The following is a 14836-nucleotide window of genomic DNA, read 5'->3' as shown; positions in this document are numbered from 1 at the left end:
TCAGTCAATGCTTGTCCTTTTATAGTTTTTTGTGGAATGTACACAATCTCAAACTGTTGAAATTGAAGGAACCATCTTGTAGGCCAATCACTAAGGACTGGTTTCGATATTACAAACTTGATCAGATTTTCCCTAGACACAAGATGGACAACATGATCCTGAAAGTAGTGTTTCATCTTTTGAATTGAGAAAACTAACGCCAAGCATAACTTTTCGATCAGAGAATACTTTAGCTCATTTAGTGTCATCATTCTGCTCAGATAGTAAAGAAAGTTTTCTTTACCTTTACTATTTTCTTGAGCCAGTAGTGCTCCAACTGACCTCTCTTATGTTGCGATATAGAGTATCAATGGTTTCCCAGGTATAGGTGCCGCAAGAACTAGTAGCTTCATTAAGTATGATTTGATAATCTCAAAAGCATTACTAAAAACTTAGTCCCATTCAAAAGGGGTATCCTTCTTTATGAGATGGCTAAATAGTTGATATTTTTCGGCCAGGTTCGAGATAAACCTACTTAAATATGCTAGCATTCGTTGTAGGCTTTTTAACTCATGAATTTTTTAAGGCTCGGGAATCTTCAAAATTGCATTGACCTTGGCTTAATCAATTTTAATTCCTCGGTGTTAAAGAATGAAGCTAAAAAACTTTCCAAAAGTAACTCCAAAGGCACACTTCAATGGATTTATCCTAAGTTGATATCTTTGAAGTAACTCAAACACCATTCTTAGGTATTTTAAGTGGCCATCTCTCTTTCTTGACTTCAACAATAGATCATCCACATAGTATTCAACTTTTTTGTGAAGAAGGACATAAAAATATTTAGCATAGCCCTTTGATAAGTGGAACCAGCATTTTTCAAACCAAAAGGCATCACCTTGTTGCAATAAATGCCTTTGGGCATATGAAATACACTGAGTTCTTCATCATTTGGTGCCATGCGGATTTGATTATAGCCTAATGAACCATACATAAAGGACATTGCCTCAAAACTAGTGGTGGCATCAATCATTAACTCTAGTATGGGGATTGGAAAGTCATCCTTAGGGCAGGCATTGTCGAGATACCAAAAGTTGACACAAACTCAAATTTGGCCATTCTTATTTCGTACTAGAACAATACTTAAAATCCACGTGGGATATTTGACTATACGAACAAAGCCAGCTTAAATGATTTTGGTAACCTTATTTTTAATCAGCAGAATCAACTCTAGCCTAAAATGACTTTGGGCTTGCTTATAGGACGAGCCTCGTTCTTGACCGCCAACTAATGGACTACTACTTTTGGATCTAAGCCAGGTGTTTCCTTAAAACTCCAACCAAAGACATCCATATATTCTTTGAGTATGTCCATATAAGTGATTTCTTCTTCCTCTCTAGAATATTACTCAGGTAATTTGGTCTTAGGTCTTCATCGGTTCTAAGATTAACTTCTTTTAAGGGATATATTATGTCCTTCACTCCTTCTTTAAGTTAAGATAAAGAATCTCCAGCATCTTTCTCCTCTTGAGGATCATTGTTGTTGATACATATGTGGTGACACCAAAAAGTATCTTTCATTTCTTTATCAACCTTTATTTAAGATGAGGCCTCGTTCTTATTTTAGGTTGTAACATGATATGAAGATCCAACACTTTCTTTATCTTCCTTATACTCCTTGGTATAAACCATAGTATGAGCCTTTGCTTTTAACACCTTGTTGCATGAAACCACCAATTTCGTCTACCGCCCCATTCTAAAAGGTATCAAACTTTGGAAATCCTTCAGTATCTTAGGCGAGGAGTAAATTATTGTACTTTGATGATTTCTCTGATGCTAGTTTCTTTTATTATTATTTAAAGGACTCAACCTCTCAAACACAAAAGTTCTTGCTCCAAGTCGGTCAAAGAGAGAAGGTCTTTTATTAGATACAGTAAACTTCTCTTCTACAGTGATGCAGTTACTAACCACCCTTCTTATGGAGATATGAATTAGAGGTGGACTGCGTGTATCTAGGCCTTCATATGCCTACATTGTTGTACCTTCCGATGTAAGTTTACCCAACCTTGACAGCTCATTAGGATTATATCCAACCTTTATAAATAACTTGTATGCATTTGTATCGAATCCCTCCTTTGTATGCTTCATAGGGAGTGTCATATCTTATGGCAGATTTTGAGCCACAGACTCTTCAAGTAGCCTTGAGAATGGATTTATTGCATCAATCTTTCTGATAAGTAAAGTTAGACCCTTTAGCACATTATGTTCTGAATCATATGGGTGATCCTTCTCTTTCATTACCTTTGGTATGTAGCAAAAAGTAGGAGTTGCCTTCTTTTTTATAGGTGTGATGCTTTCTTATTTAAAGTGGAGTAAGGTTTCTTGGTGGCAACCTTCTCGATAGTCACTACGACCTTCTTGGATGCAAGATCATTACACTTGGTCTTGGTGACATCATCAACTTTTTTCGTATTCAGCACATAATTCTTTAAGTAGAATTTTGCATTCGTAAAGTCTAACTCAACTTCAGTGAATGGCTTATCATCAGCAACTATCTTTCTTTCCACTCTACCTTCGAGGTACTTCAGGCATTGATAGTAAGAGAATGAGATAATTTTGTTCTCTTGTTGTACCCAAGGCCTCCCAAGCAATATATTGTATGAAGTCTTGGCATCGATCATATGCATCAACACATTTAATCAAAAAATCATCCATATAAATTCCCAACTTGACAGATCCCATGGCCCTCTGGCCTCCTTGGTTGAAGCCTTGGATCATTATATGGCTTTCGTCCAGTTCATCAGTAGTGATGCCAAGTTCCTTCATCATGAAAATAGGCAGGATGTTGACTCTGAATCCCTCGTCTATCAAGCTTTTATTTATCTTCTTTCCTAGAATTTAACCCACCATGTATAAGGGACGGTTCTGTAGGGCCTCTCAAAACAGAAGATCATTATTTGTGAATATAAATTTTGTATCACATACATGTGCCTCTTAGCCAAGAGGTTCAGCAAGCGATTCAAAGGATGAACTTCTATGGGTATAATTTTACCCTTTTCCCCCTCTTTGGCAGTATTAAAACAAGATGTCTCAAGGTTAACTTGAGCAGTATTTATACGAAACTAACTTGGTAAGAATTCCTCCAAAGTCACTGGACACCAAGGTTTCTGATGGTGAAGCTCCATTACCCTCGTACTTTTTGGAAGTGCGACCAGCCTTTGTTTTATTAATTTCCTTACCATCCTTCTCCTAGTTGGTTGCTAGACCAAATTCTTTTGTGGACTCGTCTTCTTGCGTCTGTACATGGTTACTAAAGTCCAACCTTCATCATCGGCTTTGCTAACTATAGACTTGTCACGCTCTAATAGCCTCTCATTATGCTTTTCAACACATATTTGGACTGGATCGAGGGAGACAAAAGTGACAGATATTTGATGAGAACTAGCCATCTCATCATTGATAAAGATCTTCTTCTCGTTTACAAATTGCATTACTTTGTCTTTAAAGACAAAATACTTTTCCAGAGGGTGACCCACAAGTCTATGATACTTGCAATAATTTGGGTTATTGGTCCTTCCAGCTTTATCTGGCTGCTTCATTTCTGGTAAATCAATGAGCTTATGCTCAAAAAGCCCATCAAAAATCTCGGCCACATTAGAATCAAGGAAATAGTACTCCTTTTATTGCATCTCCTTTAATGTTAACTTCTTATTTGGGCGTGGCCAAGAAGTAGTCTTCATGCTTTTCTTTTTGCTCACCTTCGTGGTGACCTTCACAAAAGATACGTTGACATTCATGGATTCTTTGTTATCATTTTTGGGGACAAACTTACCCTATATTTTGGGTTCCTGCTTATCCTTTCCCCTTCGAGGGTTATGGATAGGTGCACCTCCCTTTCCAGTAGAAGACATGCTTAAATATATATCGTAAGCACGAGTAGCTAAATCTTCAAAGGATTTTGGTTTAATTCCTTGCAAGATGTAGAGAATCTCCCAGCGCATTCCTTTACTAAACCTATCTTTGCAGTTTAGGCTTGCATTTCTCCATCGATTGATGAAGTTGATGACTGGCTCGTCCTTTTTTTGTTGAATATTTGTGACCTCTACCATGCTCATTGTACGCCTTATAATATAAAAGTGATTCAGGAACTCATGCTCCAATTGCTACCAACTATCGATAGAGTTAGGCTTAAGATCTGTATACCAATCAAAGGCATTTCCCTTTATGGAATGTACAAATTGTTTGACAAGATAGTCACTGTAAGTTCAATCATCATTACATGCCTCAACAAAGTGTGCAACATGCTGCTTTGGGTTCCTTTTGCCCTTAAATTATTGAAATTTTGAAGGTTGATAGCTGGCAGGCATCTTGAGGCTATCTATGCTCGCAGTATAGGGCTTGGCATATGCAAGGGAAGACTTTGTGACAACATCATACTTGTCTTTAAAGGTCTCTTCAATGAATTCTTTCAATTGCTCAATCGGGATTATTCCCTCAGAAGAAACTTACGCCTCTTTAATTAGTGGTATTTGTTTCACATGATGTTCTATCTTGTGAGCCTATTGAGCTTTTCCTAAGACATAGCAAGATTCTCCATTTATCACGCCTTTCACTTTATCCACTATCTTATCAATCTGAGCATCTTGATTCTAAATGTCTTTCTCAGATTCGCAAGTTGCTCCTCCATACATGAGGCATCAATCACTAAGCTTGCATGATCACTGGAGACGTTGGAGAGTAACACAAATTATTGCATACGTTGATTTGAACTGCTCATCTTATGTCGTGTAAGTGGAGATGATGTATTTGTTGAACGACCATCACTTTTTGTGCCAGAGTATTTTGAACCAGAATCATTAAGTAGAGCAAGCATCATCTTAAGCGATTCCCACACTGCTTCCTTCTTTCAAATTACTTGCATTGGTATTTGTTTCTTTTGGGTTTGAAGATCCAAAAAATGGCGTTGGCGCGGATGTCACTAGATGTGTTTGTTGTCCTAGCAAGCCTGTCTTTCTCTATGTGTCAATTCCCAAGCTTCCGTAAGTAACACCAAGGATACTTTCTACTTCAGCAGAGAACTTTGAATCAACAGCCTTAGAAGCAGTTTATTAAGAGTTGACCTTCCTGGAAGTCATTTTGTTGTTCTTAAACTTTGAAGTATAAAAATTTGAGATGAGAGGGAGAGATCGTCCCACTGGGCGTACCAGAATTTATTAGATAATAAAATTTTCGAGGCCAAAAATAATAATCGAGATAAGAAAAATACTACAATAATCGATTTAAAGATTTTAACATGAGTGTTATAATCTCTATGAATCCTCTAATTCCCCTTTTCAACTATAAATTTAAGGCTTCGAGCTTGATTTTAAACTTGATGGATTTGATCTTTGACTTGTGCTTGAATCCAAAGGCTTTGTAGCTTGTTCTTGAATCTTGTAGTCTTGATCTTGAACTTGATTGAAGGACTTGATGAACTTAATCTCGACTTGTACTTGAATTCGAAGGCCTTTGAGCTTGTTCTTGAATCTTGTAGTCATTATATTGTAGCTTGAACTTGTTCTTGAATCTTGAACTATTGATCTTGAAGCTTGATGAACTGATCTTGAATTCTTGAATTTGTAGAGAAATCTGTTGCGTTTGATCTATGAGCTCTCTCTTGCTTCATGCTAGAATTGTTGGCCCCTTTTCTGAATTATGAGGCCCCTATTTATAGTTGTAGAAAGTAAAGAGTCATGATAAATATGAACTTCCTTTGACCAATTAGATTTAAGTGACATGGTCTTAATAAACATGAACTTCATTTGACCAATCAGATTTAAGTGACATGGCACCTTTTATGGGCTTTTAATTTACTATATCATTTTAACATGTGGCATGGTCCCATTGGCTTCTTCACTTGACTTGAAATGCCACATCATTTCACATATGGCACTAAATTGGGTCTCTAGAGCATGATGACATCTTGGGCTTCTAAAAGTGGGCTTAACAGTTTGTAGCCCAAATTAATATGATGACATTTTGGGCTTGCTAAAGTGGCTTTATTATTTGTAGTCCAAATTAATGGTCTAACCCAATTGAGGTTGGACTTTAATTAAATCCATATATGTTTGGACTTAACTAATTAAAATAATTATATTAATCCACAATATTTATTTGGAACTAATATATTTTAAATTTAATATAATCCAAATTTTATATAAATTTTAATTTAATAAAATTTCGCAGACCACAAGAGGTTCTAAGGATTTTAAAATGTGAAACTTCCCATTATTTAGTGCAACATATTTTTTTTAATTGAACGGGCCTAGAGAGGCTTTTTATTAATAAATGAAGATATCTATAATCTATATCTATATTTACATCTATCTGTAATCTATAATCTATATCTATATTTATAATCTATATCTATAATCTATAATCTATAATCTATAATCTATAATCCATATCTATAATCTATATCTATATCTATAATATATTAAAAGTGCGAAGGACCTTAGAAATATTGTTTGAACTTTTTGCCCTTCATTAAAACTATTTGTTTTAGACAAAATCGTATTTTCACTATTTTTCTAATATTTAAGAATTGAAAATTAATTAAGTACAATTATGGTAAAACCTTTTCTTTTTAAAGTATCAGAATTAATGACAACTAATACTTTTTTCATTAGTTTAAGAATTCTAAATCAACTAAATTTGATTCTAAGAAGATTTTAAAAATCTAGAAATCTATAATCTATATCTATAATATATTAAAAGTGTGAAGACCCTTGAAAAGTGATTTGAACTTTTTACCCTTCATTATAAAATTTCACAATAGACAAAATCATCTTTTTACTCTTTTTCCTTAAATTATTATTTAATTAAATTAATGACTCCTAAAAATTTATGAAAAGAAATTAAGTCCTAATATATACGTTAATTATGGATACTTTTATAAATTTTTATTTGAAATAAAATAGGATTCACTTAGCTTGAAAATTTATTATATCAATAAAAGAAATAGTTTTACTCTTTTTCCACCCACTGCCTCAAAAACAGATTCGGCAGTTCAATTGGCGTTGGAGATGTAGAAGAAACCTTAAGTTTGATTTATAAGAACGTAAATGATAGATCCTTTCATTAAATTATTTCTAGGATTCTTTTCTTTATTGTTGTATATATTCTTCTTGAAGCACTCACATAGTGATGTCTGAGTTGCCTGTTTTGTTAATTGAATTATGACTACACAGTTTGATTGAGTTTAATATTTATATTGTGTGCAATCAAATTAATTCCCACTTCATTTTTTCTTTTGGGTGCATATGTATCAAATCGTGCAAAACCTGCAATGTTTTGATGCTTTTTTCCACGATAGTTTTTTGTTCTATTTTTTGGAATTTGTTGTTTCTATTTTTTAACTGAAGGCGTTTATTGTTTTGCCTTTTTTAATCATGTTATCTTGTAGTATAAATTTTATGTCATGAAGAATGAAGGGTCTTGCTTGCTGTAGGCATGTGTTGTTATAATTGTGTTATCTTGTAGTTTACAATTTTGGTCTCATGCAGGATGAAGGTTCTTGTTTTTTTTATATAGGTAATTTTTTGTGCAAGATGTTTGTAATACCAGTCATTTGGTTTCTCCTAAAAAATTTTATGATCTTGCTCCAAGAGCGTATAACTTTTGGTACATAGAGTGAGAAAATGATCAAATGCCCCCCAACCTATAGTCGAAATCCCAACTACACACTCAACCTGTCAATTAGACGTATTACCCCCCTGACCTATTTTTTCCTATATTTATTAACCCTCTAAATGCTAAGCTAGCAACATAAACCAAGTAAAAAGACTTTCATGCATTTCATGCGCCTGGCCCGCCTGGCCCACGCCTCAACAAAACAAAATATCTCTTTTATTTTTTCAATTTCATTTCCTCTCTCAACTCTCTTCTCTCTAAACCTTTCATCTTCCTCTCTCCTCTATTCTCTACTTTCTAAACCACAATTTCATCAGTTTTTTTGGGTGATTTTTGTTCTAATCAAAATATTTTGGTTGTAGATTTTAAAACAATAATCTTGTTGTTGTATCAAGGTGTGTTTTTTTCCTAAACTGGAAAAATTGAATTAGAGTTTTTAGCTAATCTCCAATTTTACAAATTAATTGAGTGAAATTAACTGACTCTTTCTATTATGACGTTGTCTAAGTGTTCGATTAATAGCATAACCCGTTCATAAGTACATGATTTGTTGAGTGTTTAAGTGGGTTAATTAGAAATTAGGGCTTTTCTCCTAATATGAAAACTTAAAATTTTAGTTGTGTTTAATAGGACGTTCGTGTTAATATATTGTTAGTTTGAGTGATTTTTCCCAAAATTGAGTTAAAATTAATTAGGGTTTTATGCTAAACCCCGAAATTATGATTTTTGTTGATTGTTTAAGTTGGTTTATTAGAAATTAGGGCTTTTCTCTGATTTGTTGTTAACATGACAAAATTTAAAAATCAATGGTGTTCAATAGCACTGCCATGTTAATATCTTGTTATTTTGGTGTTGAATTATGTAGCATGTTCATGAATTTTATTTTTCTTTCTCCAAAATGTTTCTGCTATACTACAATGTCTTATTTGATTCTTTATTGTCGTCAGGTAAGACATGAATGGTTTTACGTTGATAACTCTAAGATCGAACCATAGTGGGGTCTTACATTTTAGTAGGAGGAAACCAATTTATAAGGGGGGATTAGTCAAAGAATTTTTGGATGTTGATGTAGATAAGAAATCATTAGAGCATGTCAACAATAAAAAAAAAGAAAGAGGGAGACCAAAAAATACAACACTAACACCTTCTGCACCTACTGTTTTCCAGCATCCTGTTCTGCACCTTCTGATTATTGTGCATCATCTTTAATGGCTGGTACTACTAAAAGAGAAAGAGGTAGTGATAGGAAAAAAGCAGCTCCATTGAAAAGGTCAAAAGTAATGGGAATGGGTGTTTTCCAAGATGAAAATGGATTCAAAGTCCTAAATGTAAGTATCTAGCTGTGTTATATCTTATGTACATATAAGTCTTTAATGTATGAGTCTTTGAATAAATTTTTTCCTTCACTGTAGCCTGGCATGCCTAGCAGTAAGATCTGCTCTACTGGTCAAGCAAGGGTAACAAGATCAGCTGATATAACTGGTAACATTGATTATACACCAACTTCTACCCGTAAGCTGAAATGGAATGGCAAAGAAACAATATCAACAAAAAGAAACTACAACGGATTAAAGAGAAGAAAAGAAAGAAGAATGTAGGAAGCAGTTCAAATAATCCAAGTAAAAAAAACACTTCTTCAAAGTCTAAGATGCCCTGGAAATTGTAGTGATGTTGATTAGTTTAAGCACTATTTTAAGTTAGATTAGTTGACATGAAACAATTTTATTTTGGTGTTGGAAAACAATTAAAGCGCTGTATATATATTTTGTTGATGAATATTGCCTAACGGTTGGTATGAATGATTATGTTGTGCCTAATGGTTGGTATGAATGATAATGTTGTGTGAAGTTGGAATATTGTGTTGATGAATTAATGTTGTCATTACCCATTATTGTTGTGTTAAGTGATTGTAAAGTCGATATAATGGCAACACAACATTGTCATTACATAATTTCAATGTAAACACATAGTAGCAGCACGAAGTTTTGCCTAACAATACACAAATTTGCAATTATAAACAATAACATAGCAACAACACAAGACACTGCAAATGTAAACAATAACATAGCAACAATACCGGACACAATTTTGTAAGTGTAAACAACAACGTAGCAGGAACACAACACAATTTTGAAAGTGCAAATATTAACATACCAGCAGCACAAGTGCAAACAATAACATAGCAGCAGCACAATAAACATCAGAAGTAAGACTACGCAAAAGACACCATAATAGAACATAGTCTGATATATTTAGAGAGGTATAAAAAATTTACACCATAGTCGACCATATCCAGTAACTACTTTCATTTCATTTTTTTCTGATGAACATAGCAGCAACATAAATCAAAATACATAAAAATATCTTCCTATCCAACCTACATCGTCTCCATCTTCCATTGAGTTTCTTCTATCGCATCAAGTTATCAATTTGGGTCTCTTTAAGCCATAAGTCTTCTTCCAACCCATTGATTTTGTTCACCAATCTTGGAATGATAAAATTTGATCTTAGATCCACTTTTCTTTGTTCCTCCATAGAAAATAATTAAATCTTTGAAACTGAATTTTTTTCTTAGAAATCAAGACATTATCATAATTTGAATATAAATTGACAGCAAAATACAATGTAAAATACATAGACCATAGTAGGGGCAAGACCAAAATCTTCTTGTCGGGTTTGACTTCAACCATGAATTTTGCAAGTCAACCAAAATACTATGTTTGCATCTCACAACAGCATTGACCATTGGATCTGATTCGTCCATACAAACTTATTCAATTTTGAATTTGTCATTTCATGAATTCCAACAAAATTGTTCTTTAAATTAAAACCCTAAATTAATAGTTGAACCAAATTACAAAACAAAATTGAATAATAAAAGTACAAATTGGGATTAAAATCTAAAAAGTAAGTTAAAGAAAGAGAAAAGAAAGAAAAAAATGCTGGAACATGAAAGAAAATGGTGGAGAAAGACATGGGTCATATAAAGAGGAAGAAGATGACCGTTGGAAGAGAGAGAGTAATTTTCCATATTTATTTCATTAAATAAATAATAAATGACATGTATAATACACGTGAAAGGCTGAACTTTTAATTTTGGACGTGCTGGGACTAAACCAACGTTCCTAGAGAAGGTGTTCTCACCTTCCTTACCAGCTCAACATTTAGGGGGTAATAAATATAGGAAAAAATAGATTAGGGGGGTAATAGGTCTAATTGAAAGGTTGAGTGTATAGTTGGAATTTCGACTATAGGTTGGGGGGGGGGGGGGGTATTTGACCATTCTCTCTACATAGAGTTATTGATTCATTGTTTTCTTTTTTGGATGAAGACGGTGCGGACGAGCTTATGACGTGCCCCTCTTGCCGTACCATCTCTGCTTCTTCAAGGTTCAATAAGTACTCTTCATCTGGAATTCTCTCCTTGAGGTTGTAGAGAAAAACATGCTCAAAAAGAATCACAGGGTTATCACTTCTGATAGCTACCTTCATCAAGCCTTTGGCATTATAGGGGGTTGAACAAGCAACAATATGGATTCCAGGAATTGACTGAAAATATGACCAAGGCATTGAGAGTGCTCCGCTCCAAGCTGTAGACTAACTCCACCAGGACCTCGGATGACAATTGGTATCTTAAATTGGCCACCGGATGTGTAGTGGAGCATACCACAGTTGTCAGATATCTGATTAAAGGCTAGAAGAAGATATCCCATGTTCATTCCCTCAATAACTACCTGATATAAATTAGAAGAGGCAATATTAATTATTTATCACCACCAAAGAACCCATTTTGAAAACCTCTAAACGAACTTTCTTGTTCATCTTTTCTCTGAGCCAAAAGCATAAAAAAAACATGCTTATTTAAACTCTAGTCTTTTTAACCGAAAAAAGTATCACTTTTTTCTTAAAACATATAGCTTTGCATTAATCAGGAAAAAAGGGTCACCACAGGTAACTTAAATCGGTGAACACAACAAAATAAATAAAACTCATAAAAAAGAAACATAGAGATACACAGAGAGAAATCAGCCTCAAATCAGAGTTATTCAAAGAAAATCAACGATGAAGAAAGAAAGAGTTTACCTTTGGATATGGACAATCAAGAGAGACGAGACATTGGAGAATAAATATAGAAGCTCATCGAGAAATTAAAGATTCTAAACCCAAAATTGATTAATTCTTTCATCGAAGAGCAAAGAAGTTATTCTTGAACAGAAAAAAGATACCAAATATGAGCTTGGAACATCGCTGCACAGAGAAAACAAAGAATATGCTCATACTTGGTCTATGAGAAAAGCAGCCGAACTTCTACAGGAGCAGATAAAGAATAAACAATATTTGTTTTACTTTCTTATTTATTTTTTTGTCTTTTTTTTTTAAAAAAATTGGGCCTGTTTTAGGTTTGATTTTTTGGATAAAGGAAAATATTTTTCATGAAAAATATTTTCCTAGAAAACATTTTTTTGGAAAATCAGTTATTTTCTTATGTTTGGTTAGTGAGTGAAAATTTTTTTTTTAAAAGATATTTTTTAGTGTTTATTTGGTGAATAAAAAATATTTTTCAAAAAATACATTTTAGTGTTTTGGTGTATGAATATTTCAACTTGAGATTGAGGTTGAAAGAGAGTTTTGAAAAATGTTTTTCTTACTTTTTGTAGGGAAGTCATTTTCCTTAAATTTGAGAAAAATAAGTTGATTTGAAAAACACTTTTCAAAATGTTTAAGCCAATCAAAGATGAGAGAATTTAAAAATATTTTCCAGAAAATATTTCCTTCATACCAAACAGTCCATCAGACTTTACAACTTTTATCTTCAAAATCCATGTTATTAAAAATTTAAATATGATCTAACTAATAAGATAATGATATTTATATTTTTTTTTCACTAATACTTTTATGTCTTTCAAATATTTTGAGTAGGGTTCTTTGTACAAAATATCCAACATTAATACAACTCACCGATTTAATACATATTATATAAACTATATATAATACGTCTACATTTAATTTGAATTAATTATCAATACATCAATAACTTATTTTCTATGCACTTGTCAAACATTGTATAAGTTATACATATTTTTAACTTTTAATACATGAATAACTTACTCTAATCAACAATAATACGAGCCCTAACAGGTTAATGACGTATAATCATCTAAAATGTCTTCAATTTTGATACAAATGTTGAATCTTAAGAATAAAAATAAATCTCTGTAAAAATAAAATAATTTAGAATTTAAAAATAAACATAATGAATAAATTTCTCTTTAATTAACTACACTTTTTATATAATCAAATTTTACGTTATATTTTTGTAATTTTTGCACTTAATAAAATAAATAAATTATTCTACACACAATAATTTATTTTTATATGTATTATTCTTGTTTAACGTTTAATACACGTGCAACGCACATATCCTAAACTAGTATATTAAAAGTGTGAAGACCCTTAGAAAACTGATTTGAACTTTTTGCCCTTCATTAAAACATCCCACAATAAACAAAATCATTTTTTCTTCCAATAATTAACTTTAAATTGTTACTCAAATATTTAAGATACAAAAGAAAAAGAATTTCATAACTAAAAGGAATTAAATATAGTGTGTAAATATTTTGTTAGGAGTCAAATGCAACTTTTTAGGTTAAAAACTATTCACGGAAAGGGAAAAAAATTAAGAACCAAAATTTATGGTTAAGAAAAAACACATGTGAAAGAAACATTAATTGCTACGGAAGTTTTAAAAGAAAGGTTTTTAGGAACCAAAATATATTTTTTAAGAAAATCATATGCATTGAAAGAAAAAAATTATACTTTATTAGATAAGAAATAATAATATTTAACACTTCTAAATCATTTATAATTTTACCTTATATAAAAAGAGAATGTTTATAATTCTATTGAGTAGTTATGTGATCATTTTTTAATAAAAAAAAATATGTGTAATACTTCTACATGAAGGGGGGTATTTTGCTCAATTGGTATCAAAGCCTATGTTGTTTAAAGTTACCCAAGTTATCTGCAAGTTACCCAAGCCTATGTGTAATAACTACTAATAAGTTGCCCAACTTATCCGCATCCCCTACAATTGGTATCAAAGCCTATATTGTTTAAAGTTATGGAAGTAGTATGTAATTGGATTTATTATTCGATTAATTTATTTGATTGATTAATTATGGAAGGCCATTTAACTAGTAATTATTCAGAGTATAAAATTTTATATAAAACAACAGAAGACCTCCATAGATTAGCCTACCTAATTACTTTACTATCTAGTATTAAAGCAAAATTAATAATTCATTTAAAATGTAGAAGAATGAGACACATACCACCTAATTATGATAAATCAGATTTAGATATCCACAAAAATATTATATATATTGTTTAGATGAATAACAAACAAAAATTAAAAAAATATGAAGAATTAAAACAAATAATATTTGAAAAACGTAAAGAATTAAAAATAAGGATAGAAAGACTACAATATAACATAATTGTCGGAGTTAGTAAAAACTCAATAAATGCACAAAAAGAAGAAATATCAAATTTAGAATCAAAAATATATATTAAAATATATATATATATATATATATATATATATATATATATATATATATATATCAACATAACCTATGTATGTTTAAATAAAATGAACAAAGCAGAATTTATAATAGATGAAAAAATATATGAAAATCACGAAGGATTAAAAATAAAAATAGTATTCTCTAATTTAGGAAGAAAATATAAGAAAATAGGTGAACATTTATATTTAATGTTAGAAAAAGAAGAATTAAAATTAAAAGATAAGTTGGCAGTCATGGTAAGAATAGAAAAAGAAAAAGAAGAGATAGACAAAAAAAAAAGGAAATAGATAAAATAAAACAACAAACCACAGAAGGAATACGAAAAAATAGAAGAAACTAAAAATAGTAGAATTGCTGAATTAGAAAATGAACTACAAATGCTAAAAAATTTGTATGGAAAAAGATAGAAAGAAAAAGAAGAAAAATATAAAGAACAAAAATTATTAAACGAGATAAATCAATTTAAAGAAAACTTAGAAATAAACAATAAAGAATTAGAAGCCAGTGAATTAGAAATAAATACAGTAGATGCTGAAGAAATAGATAATTATGACTCGGAAGATAGTGAAACATATACAGAAATTCTAGAAAACATAGGAAAACT

The 14836-nt window shown here is 31.8% G+C and overlaps 1 long non-coding RNA gene across 1 annotated transcript; it reads right to left on the bottom strand.

Annotated features, from left to right (window-relative positions):
* Window positions 1-10651: 10651 nt before the first annotated feature.
* LOC124898179 lies at window positions 10652-11956 on the bottom strand. Its single transcript, XR_007055089.1, has 2 exons — window positions 11729-11956; window positions 10652-11379 (listed from the first exon to the last, which is right to left on the bottom strand). It is a non-coding gene; the product is annotated as an uncharacterized LOC124898179 (long non-coding RNA).
* Window positions 11957-14836: the final 2880 nt, after the last annotated feature.

Source organism: Capsicum annuum, chromosome 4 (genome assembly GCF_002878395.1).
Source record: "Capsicum annuum cultivar UCD-10X-F1 chromosome 4, UCD10Xv1.1, whole genome shotgun sequence".
NCBI lineage: Eukaryota > Viridiplantae > Streptophyta > Magnoliopsida > Solanales > Solanaceae > Capsicum > Capsicum annuum.
This window is presented reverse-complemented; position numbering and strand designations above follow the sequence as displayed.